This window comes from Corvus cornix, chromosome 2 (genome assembly GCF_000738735.6).
Source record: "Corvus cornix cornix isolate S_Up_H32 chromosome 2, ASM73873v5, whole genome shotgun sequence".
NCBI classification, from domain to species: domain Eukaryota; kingdom Metazoa; phylum Chordata; class Aves; order Passeriformes; family Corvidae; genus Corvus; species Corvus cornix.
The window spans coordinates 36,313,583-36,328,320 of record NC_046333.1 but is presented as its reverse complement, the minus strand read 5'-3'; the positions used below and the strand labels follow the sequence as shown (position 1 = coordinate 36,328,320).

The 14,738-nt window shown below is 40.5% G+C and overlaps 1 long non-coding RNA gene across 1 annotated transcript; it reads left to right on the top strand.

The window, feature by feature from the left end:
* The first annotated feature begins 49 nt into the window (after nucleotides 1-49).
* LOC109144539 lies at nucleotides 50-9,917 on the top strand. Its single transcript, XR_005601525.1, has 3 exons — nucleotides 50-545; nucleotides 4,010-4,211; nucleotides 4,870-9,917. It is a non-coding gene; the product is annotated as an uncharacterized LOC109144539 (long non-coding RNA).
* Nucleotides 9,918-14,738: the final 4,821 nt, after the last annotated feature.

Sequence of the window (14,738 nt, the reverse complement as noted above, 5' to 3'; positions counted from 1 at the left end):
AACCGGCACCGCGGGCCGGGCGGGGAAGGGGCGGCGCCGTGAGCTCACATCCTGCGCCCGGCCGGCGGCGCCCGGGCTGTCCCCGAGAGTCCGCGGTGGTGCCTGCGCGGTGACACCATTCCGACTCTTCCCGCGACCTGGTCTCGTGGCCTCCTGATGAACTTTTTTTTTTTTTTCCTTCTGGCTCCGTTCCCTGGAGGAGTTTCTTCTTGTTTTGTGCTCTGCAATGGGAAGAAGATAGGGCTGTAGCGTTTAAGTGATGTGTTCAGGCCGGCTTTAAGTTGTTTTTGTCTATTTGTTTAGCCATGTTAAGGAAGAGCTGTGGGAGTGCAGCGTCTCCTGTGAGCCTGGTGCTGAGCTGGCTCAAGCAGTGCGGGTCGGAAGGTGCCTGCGGGAGATGGGGGGTGCTGGTGGAACGGGCCTCAGGAGCATCAGTCAGGACCTTCTCTCGGAAAACAGGAAAACAGCTGCCATGCTTCCATCTCCTGGTGCTTAGCACTGGGTGCCTGTAGGAGGAACGCTTTTCCATGTGGCTTCACTACTAGGTCTGTCCTGACAGGGTTTGGTATATCTGAAATACGAGGAAAAAGGCTTTTCGTGGTAAACAAAATCATTGCCTTTCTCACAGTTTAATCTGAAAGTGCTTGAGACCAAGGACAAGCCCAGGGCAGAGTTTGTTCATTCTTCCCTTTGCCTTTTCCCTTTGCCCTGTTCTTTCTTTGCTACCTATGATACATTACTAAAGATGTGATATTTGGGTCTCATAGACCAGTGCCTGTATGCTCAAACCTTTCCTGAATACAAGATTGCCACCAGCCATGTGTGAGGTCACTTAATCATACAGTCTTCAAAGTGGTTTGGGTTGTGCTAGTGAGGGTTTCTTGCCAGCGGGACTCTCACATCAGTAATGGACACCTGGAGAGTTAGCCTGTCCCAGGGTAGAAATCTTAGCCCAGGCCTGGGGTTATGGTTAGGACTAGGATCAGGGTGAGGAGAGCGAGAAATAGGGAACCTTCTGGCATTAGACTGGTGCCTAGGCACAGTTCCTTCTAGGGTCATAACTGTCATGCAATTTTTTCCCTTTGGAATCCCATGATCTGGACATAACTTCCATTCACAATACCTTTACCTGGAGTGCTGGCAGGGTAGGCATCAAGTGCTGCCCGGGGGAATTTGGAAGAGAAGGCAAATAACTCAGTTTTCTGCTCTGCTAGAAGCTTGGCAGGTTGGCTTCGTGCTGTAACACTGTAAACAGCGCTGTTTAACTCCTGTCATAGTGGGTAGGGAAGGGAATGTGGAGTGGTGACTATTGTGCTTCCTTTTTGACTTTGAAACAGACAGTATGCTAATGGTACCCTGTTATGATCCTTCCTAATCACCTAAAACTTCATTCCCTCATTTTTGGGCATAACATGGGTGGAGAAAGCTGTGTAAGGAGAAAATTGAGTGGCTGCTAAAAGTCTGGCTAAGTTGGATGTTGATTGTCTTGTAAGTTCTAAAAAGGTAATTGGAAAATCTCCATGGACTTGTCTGCAAAACAGTTACACAGGTGTTGCTCTCTCTAATGGAAAAAGGAAATGGATTTAAAGCAGAAAGATTTTCTCAGTTCCATCTGTCAGCCCCTGCAGCTTAGCTGTGCTCTCCTGCCTTTGATCATAGGAGGTAGGTTCCATTTCCAAAAGAGGGTAGGGCTTTTTCATAGCTAGGGTTCTTTGTAGCTGCCTCAGGCAGACTTTGCTCGGAGCTGAGCCATTAGCTGCTGTCTCTGAGCTAAGACATATTTATTGCCTGTGCCTGCGGTTGTGATGGGCTAGGGTCATGCTTCAAGACAGTTTTTCAGCCACCTGTGTCAGGATATTAGGCTCCACAGTACTGCCAGGTGTACAGCATCTGTGGGCACAGGTGCTGAGGGAGATACAACAGCACATTTTCATGCTCTGTAATTGGAGTTAAGCTAAACTGGCTGCAACAAATAGAGAAGGTGCATTTGTGGCTTCAGAGCAATAAAATGGACACAAAGAGTGAAGTGTATATATGCTCTTCTCCTTAACTCCTCCTCTTCCTAGGTCACATACTGTTTAGGTGCTCCTCCAAATCAAAAACAAATAGAAAGGAAAACTTATAATTTCACTGTGGCATCTTTGGTCAGCATTTCTTCAGAAGTATATATGAAGTAAAAATAGACACTTAGCTTTAGGTGTTGACCATGCTGAAGTTAACAGAAATTATGTAAGCTGCCGAATACATTGTCATCTTTTTCCTTGACTTCCAAATCTGTTTCCTTTCTAAAGCAAACATCCTTGGGTATCTATGCAAATGCAGTGCCTTTCATCATTTCTGGAAAATGTCAGAACTCTGATGCTTCTGCAGAGCTGAGCTTAGAAACAGAAAAGCAAAGAGCTGTCAGAAGTCTCCTTTAAATCATGGGTGAGGACTGGAAATTGCCTGGAAACTGATTGGGCTCAGTGGTGTGTCCTATGGATCTCTACTGCTCTTGCACCAAGAATTTGTCCCTATTCATTCATTCCAGGGCTTATGGAAATGTTTATGTCGTGTGAAACCAAAACTGCTTTGAAAGAAGAAAGGAGATTTAATGAATCTTTAATCTAAAGCATCTTGGAATAAGAACAAAGCTTCTGAAATGCTCAAATATGTATATTTTATGGAAAAGGGCTTGGAAGGTTTTAATTTCTTATGATTCTCTATGCCAGCATTTTGGGCAATTTTTTCCTTTAAAAATGGTTCATTAATATGTCAGTTGACTTTCTAGGAATGGTGCTTTTTAAATTACTAATTTGCAAAGGGATTCAAGATCTGTCCATATCTCCCCTGATTAGTCTGTGCGTACATTTTAAAACATTCTGCAGTACCATTCTGTGCTATCACGTCTTGTGACAGTCTGTCCTGCTGATTTAGCAAGACTTCACTGCTTGCAATATGGCACTGATCCCAGGGACTTAAATGGGTGAGAGAAATGGTTTATAGAACAGTTTCTTTAAAAGTACCTAAGGCAGAAGAACTGCCTCAAGTTTAGTCTGCAGGCTGATGTACTGACAGATTTGTTCCCTAGTCATGTGCTAATTGTTTTGGAATGAGAATCACTTGCTCCTGGATCCTTCTACCAAAGCAGCATGTACAAAATTAATTTCACAAAACTCAACAACAGACCATATGGAAGGGGAAAATGGTATTTAAACAAAGTTGATTTCAGTCACTAACACATTGTGTTGTAGATGTCAGTCCCTTGCACTCCCACACCATGTACTCAGAAGCATCCAGTCATGTGTGATACTTTCATACACAATCTTCTATTAATGTTTCATTCAGACCAAGCTCAGTATTTCTGCCACACAGTAAGTTAAATTGCACTAGCATACATGCCCACCACTGGGTTATACTGGTGCAGTTTTCTTCTGTGTCTGCAGCTACTTTTAACTTTGGGAATTAAAAAGAGAAAGCTGGAAATTGTAGGGGTGAGCTCTATTACATACCTTAAAAAGCTAAGCCTTAAACATACCTGCAAGCTGTGGATAGTTCTCATAACCATCCCCTTTCAGGGAGGGTGGAGCAGGAAGAGTGCTTTGCTTTTTTTCTTTTACAGAACAATGGAAATTCACTGAGGAAAATGTTGCCCTGCTTTGAGCGTCAAATGAAATTTGGGTAACTCTTTAATCTCAGGAACTAAACTGTGTAAATTTTCCCTTTCCTATGTTTGATTCCTCTGCCTGAGACTGAGAAATGGCTCTTCTGTATTAGCCACAAGTCAGCTAATGGTCATCTTTTGTTGGACTAAGTCAGCTGCAGCGCCAAACACCTCATGCTTTTTATTATCTTGTATTTTAGTTTTCGTTTAGCCTAAGCTCCAATGCCAAACATATATTTAATTAAATTAGTGTAATTTAATTTTAATTTTATTTTATTTTTTTCCTTTGTTTTGTTTATTATGGTTTTGTTTGGTTTATTTTATTTGATTTTTAAATTTTATTTTATTTCATTTTATTTTATACAGAGACTAGTTAGTCTTCCTTTGAAATCTGGGGTGCAAATCCCAAACTGTGCTCTTGGGCACAGATTTACCATGTTCTTCAATGAAGATACCAGCCCTGTGCTAAATGAGCTGCTGTCTGCCAGATCCAGATTCGGTCTTGGCTGTGACCCCTCAGAAATGCCAAGTGTTTCCAAGGAAGCAGGCCTCTGCTGGAAGCTGAGAGGTTTGTGTGTTTCATCTGTTTATTTTGTGTGCTGATGAGAATTTGGGAGGGTGTAACAGAGTGGCCATCACAATTAGGAAACATGTTTTAGATGGGCAGGTTTTATGGAAAGTGGATGCCTTCCCAAAACAATTGTAACTCACCATTTCCAGGGCTTTGGTTTCCCATGCCCCACTTGTTCCTGTCTCAGTAGGAAATAATTTTACCAAGACATAGAGGAGACTGTTCAAAGCATCTGCTGACAAAAGGCTGAGTATCATGTTGCAAATTCATGTCCTCATTTGCTGGAATTGTAGAGGCAAAAGATAGCACAGAACTAGAGTTGAACATTAAATTTCCCAGCAAAAACCAGCTAGCAGGTGCTAGTTGCTGTGAAATCTGGATGAAATTATGTGATTCCTCCCTTGCAAGGGAGATGATGATGTGAGAGTGAGCTCTTTGGGAACAGGTAAGCTTTGGAGAAAGCCTACTGAGAAAGGTCAGGTGTTAAGCTTGCCTGGCACACAACTGTCAGAAGAATTGGGATGGCAACATCTGGGGAGGTGATGCAGGGCTGGGAATATCTGGCTGGTCAGTGGTGTTAGTTATGGGAATGTCAGGAGAGAGGACAGTGAAATAGTTATGGTCAGTCCAGTAACTGGGTATTATTGTCCTCCAGGCCCGTGTGTGAGAGCAGCCACAGTAATCCTGGGTTTTCCCCAGGAAAAAGGACTGAGAACAGAATCGCTGCTCTTCATGATCTCCTCATGTGGACATACAGCATTAAAAACAGTTGCACCTTATTCTTTCAGTGACAACTTTCTGGCAGAGGCAGAAGCAGTAATGTTTATACTGTGATATCAAACGGTGCCCTTTCTTCTCCACTCTTGCCCATCCCCACTGAAACAGTAAAATATCAGGAAAATTCACTGCTAGAATCTCTGTCTTGCTGCAGTCAGATTGTGTTTAGCTCTAAATCCTGGTCTGAATACAACTAATACTGTCAAAGATTTTGGTTTTTCAAATTTGAGAGAAAAATGGTGGACTCAGGCCCATCTTTAGTGGGGGATCTATTATCAGATGCCAGGGGTAGTTAGATCAGAACATAATTACATACATCAGTGCAATTTTCAGTTGTTAGTCATTCTTCCCTAATGGTGAAATGCGTGACAGTTTCAGGTTTTGATTGGCACCGCCATTACCTGCTCTTAGTAAACAGATTATTGGCCTCTTTTTTTTTTAATAGAAATTTGCCATCTTCACCTTGCACACAGTCTTGTTACCCAGCCTGCTCTAATGTGTGCTGCTACTAATAAATGAGCAGCTGCCATGACTACTGTAGCCATACAAAGAAAAGCTCTTCGGCTTTTAAGGAGTGGCTGGAGGCAGGTAATTAACCACAGCTTCACTCCTTGCACTCAAAGCTTCTGGAAAGCAATGCACCGGGCTTCCCGGTGGATTTTCCTTTTATCAGCACTTACTTCAAGGATTGCAATGTCGCTGCCAGTTCTGGCTGCAGCAAGAGAGTAAGAAAAAGCAAGGCAAATCCAGTTATAATTAAGCTGGTCATAACAAAGGGATCTTAAAAATATAATAGCAGATTAATCTTTGGAGAACTTCCTTCTCCTGCTTCCTTTCCCCCATTTTGGGCTTTACTCCTTCATGCTGTTTTCTGTTCACTGCTTCAAGAAATGCATCTCTAATGCATCCAGGAGTAGGAGGGTGTTCACCAAACAATCTTGGCTCTTTTCATACTAATGCATTGTCATTTATGCATCTTAATCCACTGGTCCTCTATTTCCGAAGAATCCCTGATATTATAGAGCTATTTAAAAATAATTTTTTAGCATGCAGGGTAAATCACATCCTGCTATGTAGCAGATTGTTATTTGTCTGTCAGCCTACAGTAAGAGGTCTGATTTCTGCCCACTGACTTCACTGCAAAGTTCTCAGTTGCCTATAATTAGGGTAAAATTGGGTCCAAGAGTGATAAATTGTATCTTCTACAGCACAGAAGAGCGTACCCTGACTTTCAGCCATATCAATCTGTTTGCAAACAACAGTGAAATTCTTTCTGGCTCTCACTGAGCCGTGGCAACATGATAGGCTCTTAGACCTGTAGATTGGATTTCAGGTCAGAAATTGCTACTTCCAGCTAGTTTGAATTCTTGTAGAGGGAGGCAAAAATTCAGTGAGAAACTTGCTGCAAACCTATACATCCTGGGCAAGGTGTAGGCCACGAACTGCAGCCTCTTTGTCTCAATAACAAAAAACTCTTACCAGGAAAGCTACTGGTATTGGTTTATTGGAGTATATTTTATTTCTGTCTCTCTCCCTTCATGTCTCATTCAGAGCTTATTCCCTTGTCTCAGAAATTCAAACCATTAGTAATTGCTCTTTAAAGGTCGACAATAATTTTAAGTTGCTATAAAATTAATCTGAAGCTGAAGTGAAGCTGAAGTTGCAATTTCACTCATACTCCTACTGTTCAAGGAGTATATTTTAAAGTGTTTGAGGCTTTGGGCCAAGCATTGGTATAAATCAAAATAAATACTTGGCTGACTTGCTTGGGCGGCTTCCTTTGGCAATCTGTTTCTAGCTCACAGTTTGGCCTTCTTTGCAGCTGAGATACCTGGTTCTTTTTCTGCCAGCTTTTTTTTTTTTAGTTGTTTGTTTTTGCTCTTGTTTTTGGTTGCTGTTTTTGCATTTTCTGTCTGAAGCAAAAAGTATCTTGGTTCAACAGTCTGCCACTGCACTTCATGATTTCTCAGCCCTCCAGTCAAGAGTTTTCAAGCTTCCTTGACTTTTGGCACTGCAATCCACATGTTTAAAAAAATACTGCTTTTTACCTAACTTGTGTAGGTCTCTATAATTAATTTTTTTCCAAGACAAAGAATTATGGTGATAACTGCTGGCATTGACTCACACTGCTGTTTGTGCCCAGCCTGCTTACTGACTGACTTCCATCAGGCTGCTAATGTAAGGTTAGCGAGACTCTGGAAGAAAATAAGCTTCTTAAAGATGTCCTTCTTTTAAACATAGGTTTCAGTCCATCTTCATCCCTTCCTCAACCTCTCCTGATTCCTGAACTGTGTTTTCTGTGGCCTCACTCCTAAGGCATGTTTGAGCCTTGCATAATGCCTGACTGGGGAGGAGGCAAATAGTGATGAAAGCCAGCTGCCTCAGCCAGCTGGGGAACTGAGTTCTGGGGAAGCAGTTTTTGTCCTTGGTCTCCACCACCCCCCTCTGCACCGGTACTGACTGTGGGAGCCAGCTCAGTAAGTACAGCTGAGGAACTACGGCTGACTTGGGATGACTGGATTCCTCTTGAGAGCTTAAGCTCCAGCTGTTCTCTGGGCTTCTGCACCCTTTAGAAAGGATGAGTGGGATGTTTTGTTGTCCTGTTGTTTTCAACTGATTTAAGTATCTTTTAAACTTGGGGACACTTGGGGATAACAAGTGAAGTGAAACAGTTGTCTTAGCATCTTTTGAAAATACTTCAAACAGCAGCAGAGTGCAACTTACAGGGAAAATATTTCCCATTTTGGGGTGATTGTGTTTGCAACCCTGGGTCATTTAGAGAATCTCTCAGCATGCCCACTGCAGACCACCAGAAAAAGAAAAAAAAGAAAAAGGAGGAGCTAAACAGCTGAATTTTCTACTGTAGTAGCACGCACTGTCTGGCCAATACATTCATTTTGAAAAACAGCACTATTGCAACTCATTCTGGTCAAAATCTGAGTGGTGAAAGAGTCGTAAGACTGAACTGGTGGGTAGGAATTGCATCTACACTGCTCAGTGCTTGCTCCAGCTCTGAGACTGGGAGGAGACTTCAGGCTCCTCTTGGGCCATACTTCTGCTGTGAAGCCATCTGATGGCAAAAATACAGTAGGAAAGACCACTTCGAGAGTTATAGCAGATTATTAGGAAATGTGCCTGTGTAAGAAAATTCTTTTTCTTTGCACCACAGAGCCAGGCACGCTCTTTGTCTTTGTGCTTTTTGGCTATAGGGACAGATTCTGCCTCATAGAAGAGCAATGTTGATTATCTCAAAATACTTGCAGAGGGGCAAAGCACAGCCAAGACCCACTCTCCACCATGTGCTGCTGGTCAGCTGGCACAACAGCATTGTACGAAGAAAACATTTTTTCTTCCTTCAGTAAAAAGCCCATTGCATTAGAAGCAGCAGGATGAATTCTGCTATGCTTCTATCTTATACTAATTGTGTATTAGGGTATACACAAGCTAATTTTAAAGTGAGATTTTTCATTCCCAGCCTGTGAAACATTCTGTTTTCCAGCTGCTGGAAAATAACATGAGTTGATCCTGTAATGAACTCTCTCATGTAAGAATTGCCTCATTACCACTAAATGTTGCCAGCTCTTAGATTTGTGTTCTACTTCATAAATTCTAAAAAGCAGCTCAATGTATTTAGAAGCTATTTCCCTGTTTTAAAAGGAACCAGAGTCTATTCCAGGACCCAAGCCAGATCCCTTACAGTTTAAATGAAGATAGATTGCCATGAACTTATTTCAGAAGATGAAGAAAAAGTTTTTGCAGAGCAATTTCTCTTTCCTTTTCTTTCCATTTCTTTCCTTTCCTTTTCTTTCCAAACCTGTGCTTTTTGTGTTCCTGAAGAACAGTGAATAAGTCCACAAAATTGCACTATTGCGTGTGCCTACTAGTCAAGTATGACTATAATTTTTTTTCCATTGACAAAAGGCAATAAAAGGCCAGAATCCATTCTCTCTGATTCTACATACCAACTCCGCAGGGCTCAATTCACTCTAAAATAAAGTGGAGCTGCTTTGGAAGAGCTAATGAGGAGGTCTGGAGGGTTTCTCCCATCAATTTTTAATTTGAATATAATCCATGTCAATGTTGAGCACTTTAGGTCAGCTCTGTGTTGCTTGACTGCTATCAAACAATGAAAATCTCTTCTAATCGTGGTGGGTGGTTACTGTGATTTTTCATTTTTATTGGCAGCCTGAAGTAGTGAATAGGAAAAAGAGGCAGTTTTATTTTCCTGCCTAGACAGGTATAGGCAGAGCAGCACAACAAATTTGTACTGTTATTCATGTTGCATATGCCCATAAGAAATAGAAGGGAATTTGCTATAGGCTGCAAAAGTAGTTCACAAAAATAAAGTTGCCAGGGAGAAACATCAGTTCTGAACTGTGTACCTTCCAAATATCTGGGAATTCTGCCTGGGCAAAAGAGTAATGTTGGATCTTAATAGACAGTGGTACACACGTGTTGGGTTTAACTAATAAATCTTTCCAAAAGGAGCTGCAGAAGAGAAAAATCCATAATACAGTTGGGCACATTTCTCATTTCCCATTGAAATCTGTCTGTTTCCACCATGTCCAGGCAGATTTAAGCAGATGAAAGGGTCAACTAAACAATGATTGTATATGCACATAAATTAAGATATGAGAGCGTTCAGTAATTTATTTTAGCTATTAAAATGCTGCTGTGATTTTGACTTTGAGAAAGGAAGAGCCTTAGAAGGATCAGAAGGCAGTATCTCATGGCAAACAACCAAAGCTGGATGAGTTCAAATATGCAAGAGGATGTATTCAGTCTGTTGAAGAAGGAGCATGCAACTGTGTCCTAATAAAAAGAAATAATTTAATTCATTTGATCTTCTAGGGTTCTTTCCTTCATAATCAATTCAAGAGAGTATTTTTTGATGTTATGACTTCTTTTTTTCATAACATCTTTCAAAACCAGGTCTAGTGTCAAGAACCCCTCCTTTCCAGTGTCAGCTCTGACATTTGGCTGTTGGTTGGTTCATTACATCGGATTCCTTCTGCACTGCTCCTGGGGAACTGCACAGCAGACAGCTGGGAAAGCCATGGCTGGACCTGGACTGTGGGTTTCCCATCCACAGAGGACAGAAATATGCAGAGAAGAAAAGCACCAGGTCTGACATGACAGTGCTGAGAAAAGCTTCTAGCTGAATTAATAGTTACACCAGGAAACTGTTGGATTCTCTATGGGGACTTGTTTTACTATCTAAACCCAGAATTCAATTTTGCTTGTCATGTCCTAGCTAGGAGTACATAAAACAGACTGAAATTCCAAGTGTGAGTATAGTCAAATATTTAATCCTGGTACCCTATTCAGCCATTATTTAGTGTTCCTTTCAGTTTTAAGAAAAAAGTGGATTTTCTTCCAGTTTTTCCTCAGAAAACCTGTTAACAGTTATAATTTCTTATTGCAAGAAGGGCTGAGAAATTTGGCATCTGAACATCATCACCTTATGGCATGTTGTACCTGAACAAAAACGTACCCCCACACTTCACAAAAGCAGAACCCATGGCAGGAAGAGTTGTAGCACTTTGAAGTGCTATTTAGGCTGTCAATTCTCTTTCCATAAATGTTTTTAAATCAGGGATTTAAATTAAGCACTCACATTAATCGCTCTCAAACTAATCAGTGAATTGATTCCAAATCTGGCAGCAAGTCAGTGTTGATACAAGATTTGCTGCACGTATACTCACAAATTTTGTTTGCACGGTATTTTATTGCAAATATTAAAAGGCAAATGCAGTTGTCAATTATGAATGAAATTGAATCAGGATAAACTGAAGTATGAAACTGGTGTATATACATTCAGCAGCCTGTCGGTATGGACAAAACCACCCATGATTTGACATCTTATTTGATAGATCTTCTTGTAAATAATAAATCACATTTTCTTGAAAACATGAACCATGTTCATCATTTCAGATCCTTTACATTATTAACAGCCTGGCAGAGAGTTCAGAAACTCAGCAGCCAAAATATTCAGGAGATCCTATATATTTTATATTAGGATTCCAGGCTGATCTTTTGTACACAGCCTTCCTATTTTAGTAGCAAATTTACATGATTTTGTATTAGACAGGAAAGTCGTGGTCTTCTGTTTCTTGGGGCATTTTCATACTGGAAGTATTCTGAAATATGATTTGAATGACAAGAATCACAGAATGTCTTGTTGAAAGAAACATTTAAAGATCATCTAGTCCAACCCTCTGCCATGGACAAGGACACTTTTCATCAAACGGGGTGGCTCAGAGCCCATCCAACATGGCCTTGAGCATTTCCAATGACGAGGCATCCACAGCTTCTCTCAGAAACATTTCTCAGTGCCTCCCCACCCTCATCATTAAAAATGTCTTCCTTTTATCCAATCTAAATTGTCCCTCTTTCAGTTTAACACCATTGCCCCATGTCCAACCACTACAGGAAGGCTGGAATCTTTTTTACTCAAGTAATGCCTGCAGTTTGCTATGTATTTCAGAAAGTGAGAGATTTCCAGCAGTGCTCTTACATTTTTACAGCTCCTGGAAGTGATGTGCCAAGGAGTAAAGTTCTTCTCAGGTACAGTCTGGCTCAACGTGGGTCCTAAAGAAGCCATGGCAAAACAAGGGAAGAAAGACAAAAGGTACAAAGAGAATACAGACAACTCCTAAGCCACAAAACAATCCTATTCCTCATCTGAAGACAGTAACACACAAAAATATGACTTTGTAGCTAAAGCTGGTTATTTTCTAGTCTTGACATGCTTAAAAAAAATTATTTCTATGATGTAACCAACAATAACAGCCTGTTATCTGATGAAGACAGTTGTACCTTAAAAGCCTCATTGAGTGATGCAGAGCTGGGCCTGTATGTTTACTCCCAAAAATGCTAAACGTTCCTGTGTAGGAAGGAAATTTCATATTCTCACTGCAGGAGCTTAGTGGGCAAAAAGAGGAAACCAAAAAAACCATCACGATGGAAGAAAATAATTCTGAAGTTCAAGAAGCACAAAACAGATGGTGTACTCCTTTCTCCCAATCCTTTTCGTTATCTGAAATACACCTTCACAAAACCTGAGGGTTGCTGAGGCAGGGAAGAAAACTTGGCAGGAAAGGACTCAGATCCATGCCTTTTTCCTGGTGCTGTAGTGAGCGTGGGGAGGGTGGACATGGAGATGGGGGACAATGACACAGTCAGGGTTCTCTTGCACAATGGCCACTTAATCTTTGGCCGTAGCAGTAGAAACTCTCTCTCCGCACCCTTCCAGTACAAGATCCATGGTCCTGAGTTCCCTGGGGCAGGTGTAGATGTTTCAAGAAGGATTACGAGCATCCTGTTCTTGCACACCCTAAAAATCCTCACACGAACAGCCAAGTTTAGCTTTTGGTCTTGAAATTACATGTGGGCTGCTGAAAGTAAAGCTATCATTAAATATTCATTAATTCCTTTCTAGAGGTAATTTATTCTTCTTACTTTTTTCCCCTCCCTCAAATAGACATCTCTTCCTCTGGTTTTTGTGGCAGATAACCTGCAGGGCTAGATGGAAATTGAGTTTGTGGCCTTATTTCTAGAGTGATTTGGATTGGTGGTGTATCACTGAAAGAAACAGCCATCCTAGCTGCTAGGCAATTTTAGTGGTGATTTAGCCACTTTCCCCTTATTTATTGTGGACTTCTTTTCTTAGTTTCATGTTTTCTTGTTTTTAATCTAAACGTCCAGTTCATAGATATATAATTATTTACTGTAAACAAAACAGAGATTTCTTCCAATTGTGATTTGTAATAATTATATAAAATATAAAAGGAAGAAAAACAGCCTGGTACCCTAGGGAACGTATAATATCTGCAACACATCTTCTTCATTGCTCTAACCTGTACTCTTCAACACATAAGCTAACTGAAAGACCTGCAGGAACATCACACCTGCACATCTAATTAGTTAAAGCTAAACAAATCTGAGTGTTAATTCTGTAGAATCCTCTGAACTGGTAGACAGCCAACTCAATTAAACAGTTGTCCTGATAAAGAGACACAAAAATGCTTCTGAGAAGACTTGCCATGACATAAAGTACCCATCAAAGTAAAACTACAGCAATAAGGAGATTACTCACAGCATTTAATTAGTCTTTGGTATTTATTTCCTTATTATGACCAGAATCTCTGTTTGTGATAGACGTTTGGCATTTCACACTGATTTAAGAGCTTGTAATACTTTGCTTCTGTATCACTGAATGAATATATCCCTGTTAAGCAGTTTCACTGTCATTAAGTATAATTGCGCTAAATTAGCATCCATGGAAATGTCCTGGTTAAAAGTTTTTTCTATAGTGATTGTACACAAATAACATAATTAAAAATTCCTGATTAAAAACAGGAAAGGAAACCTGAGCAATAGCTAAGAGAAGGAATTTTAGTTGATTTTCAGAAGAGCAGGCAGGGAAGTGGCTTCACACCAGCATCTCCTGGGACAGGGAAGATTACATTTCTCAGCTAAGTCAACAGAGTTGTCATAGATTGCTATTTGACACAGGAGTTTCTCTAAAGGAGGCACATGACCATTGCAGGCCACGCTTTGGCAGAGTCCTGATTTCCACAGAGCTTGGCTCTCTTGCTGAGTAGAAATTATCTGCAGTGGGTGTTTCTCTGGCTTCCTCTGTGCACCCTGCACAGGAACAGTTTGCCATACAAATTCTTCAAACGATCCTCTTAAGTATTAAAGTCGGGAGAAGGCTTTTTCCTTTCTGAGCTGTTATGTTTAACATCTAATTAGCCCATGGTGTCAAGGCTAACATGATAACTCTGTAGGCCAGACATTTCTCATGAGAAGTAAGAAATAATTTAAAACCATCGTTAGGAGCTGCAAGGTCTTGAAAATAGAAATTCTGTTCTCTTTATCTATAACTTTAGATAACTGTGCTACAGTATTCCTTCCAATTTAGTGCTCATTTCTGGAGTTACTAGGTAAAATAACAAGCTGACATCTGTACTGTATCATATGCTTGAATACCTGTATGCAGAAAATGGCAAAGAACTATTTCAGATAACCAAGTGATTTAATGCTTGAGGGAATTTCCAATATAATTAATCAGCTTCTCAGGACATTAAACTGTTTGCTTAAGAAGGATTTTTGGTTAATTGAAATTCACTAACTAAGGTTACATAGAATGCAGAGCAACTTTTAGTTAGGCCTTGAAGTGTTGCACTGAAGGGTGTTTCAGAGGATTATTTGAAAAAATGTTTTTCACATCAAATAGTTTGCCTCTTAATTATCCTAATTACTAGCTATTTTATTATCTTTATTATTGTGTAAGCTAACCTGAGAGAAAATTATCTTCCTTTTTTATACAAAAGGAGGAGTAAGAGTTGATCATTACCTACGTACAGACAAAATTTGGGTAAAAAACCCTTAAGATTCCATTGGTGCTGAAGCATGTTAAAGTATTATTAATTCATATTAATGTGCATAAATTGAACAAACATATATTTCAAAACTATCCTGATACAATCTATCTTTAACTGTGTGCTTCAATCGAAGCACCAGGACTGTGTTGGAAGGGAAGGAAGAAGGAATTCCAAGTGGAGGAATCTTCTATGATCATGTCTTTTCCCAGTCTCTGTTCAAACCCAGATATCTGCAATCAAGTACTTCATGGTTAATTTTGACAGCATTCTTATTTTAATTTTCTTAACAAATTGCAGGATGAATGAATCACAGGAGGCACATTTTGACCAACAGATTACTCAGCTTAACTGACCACTA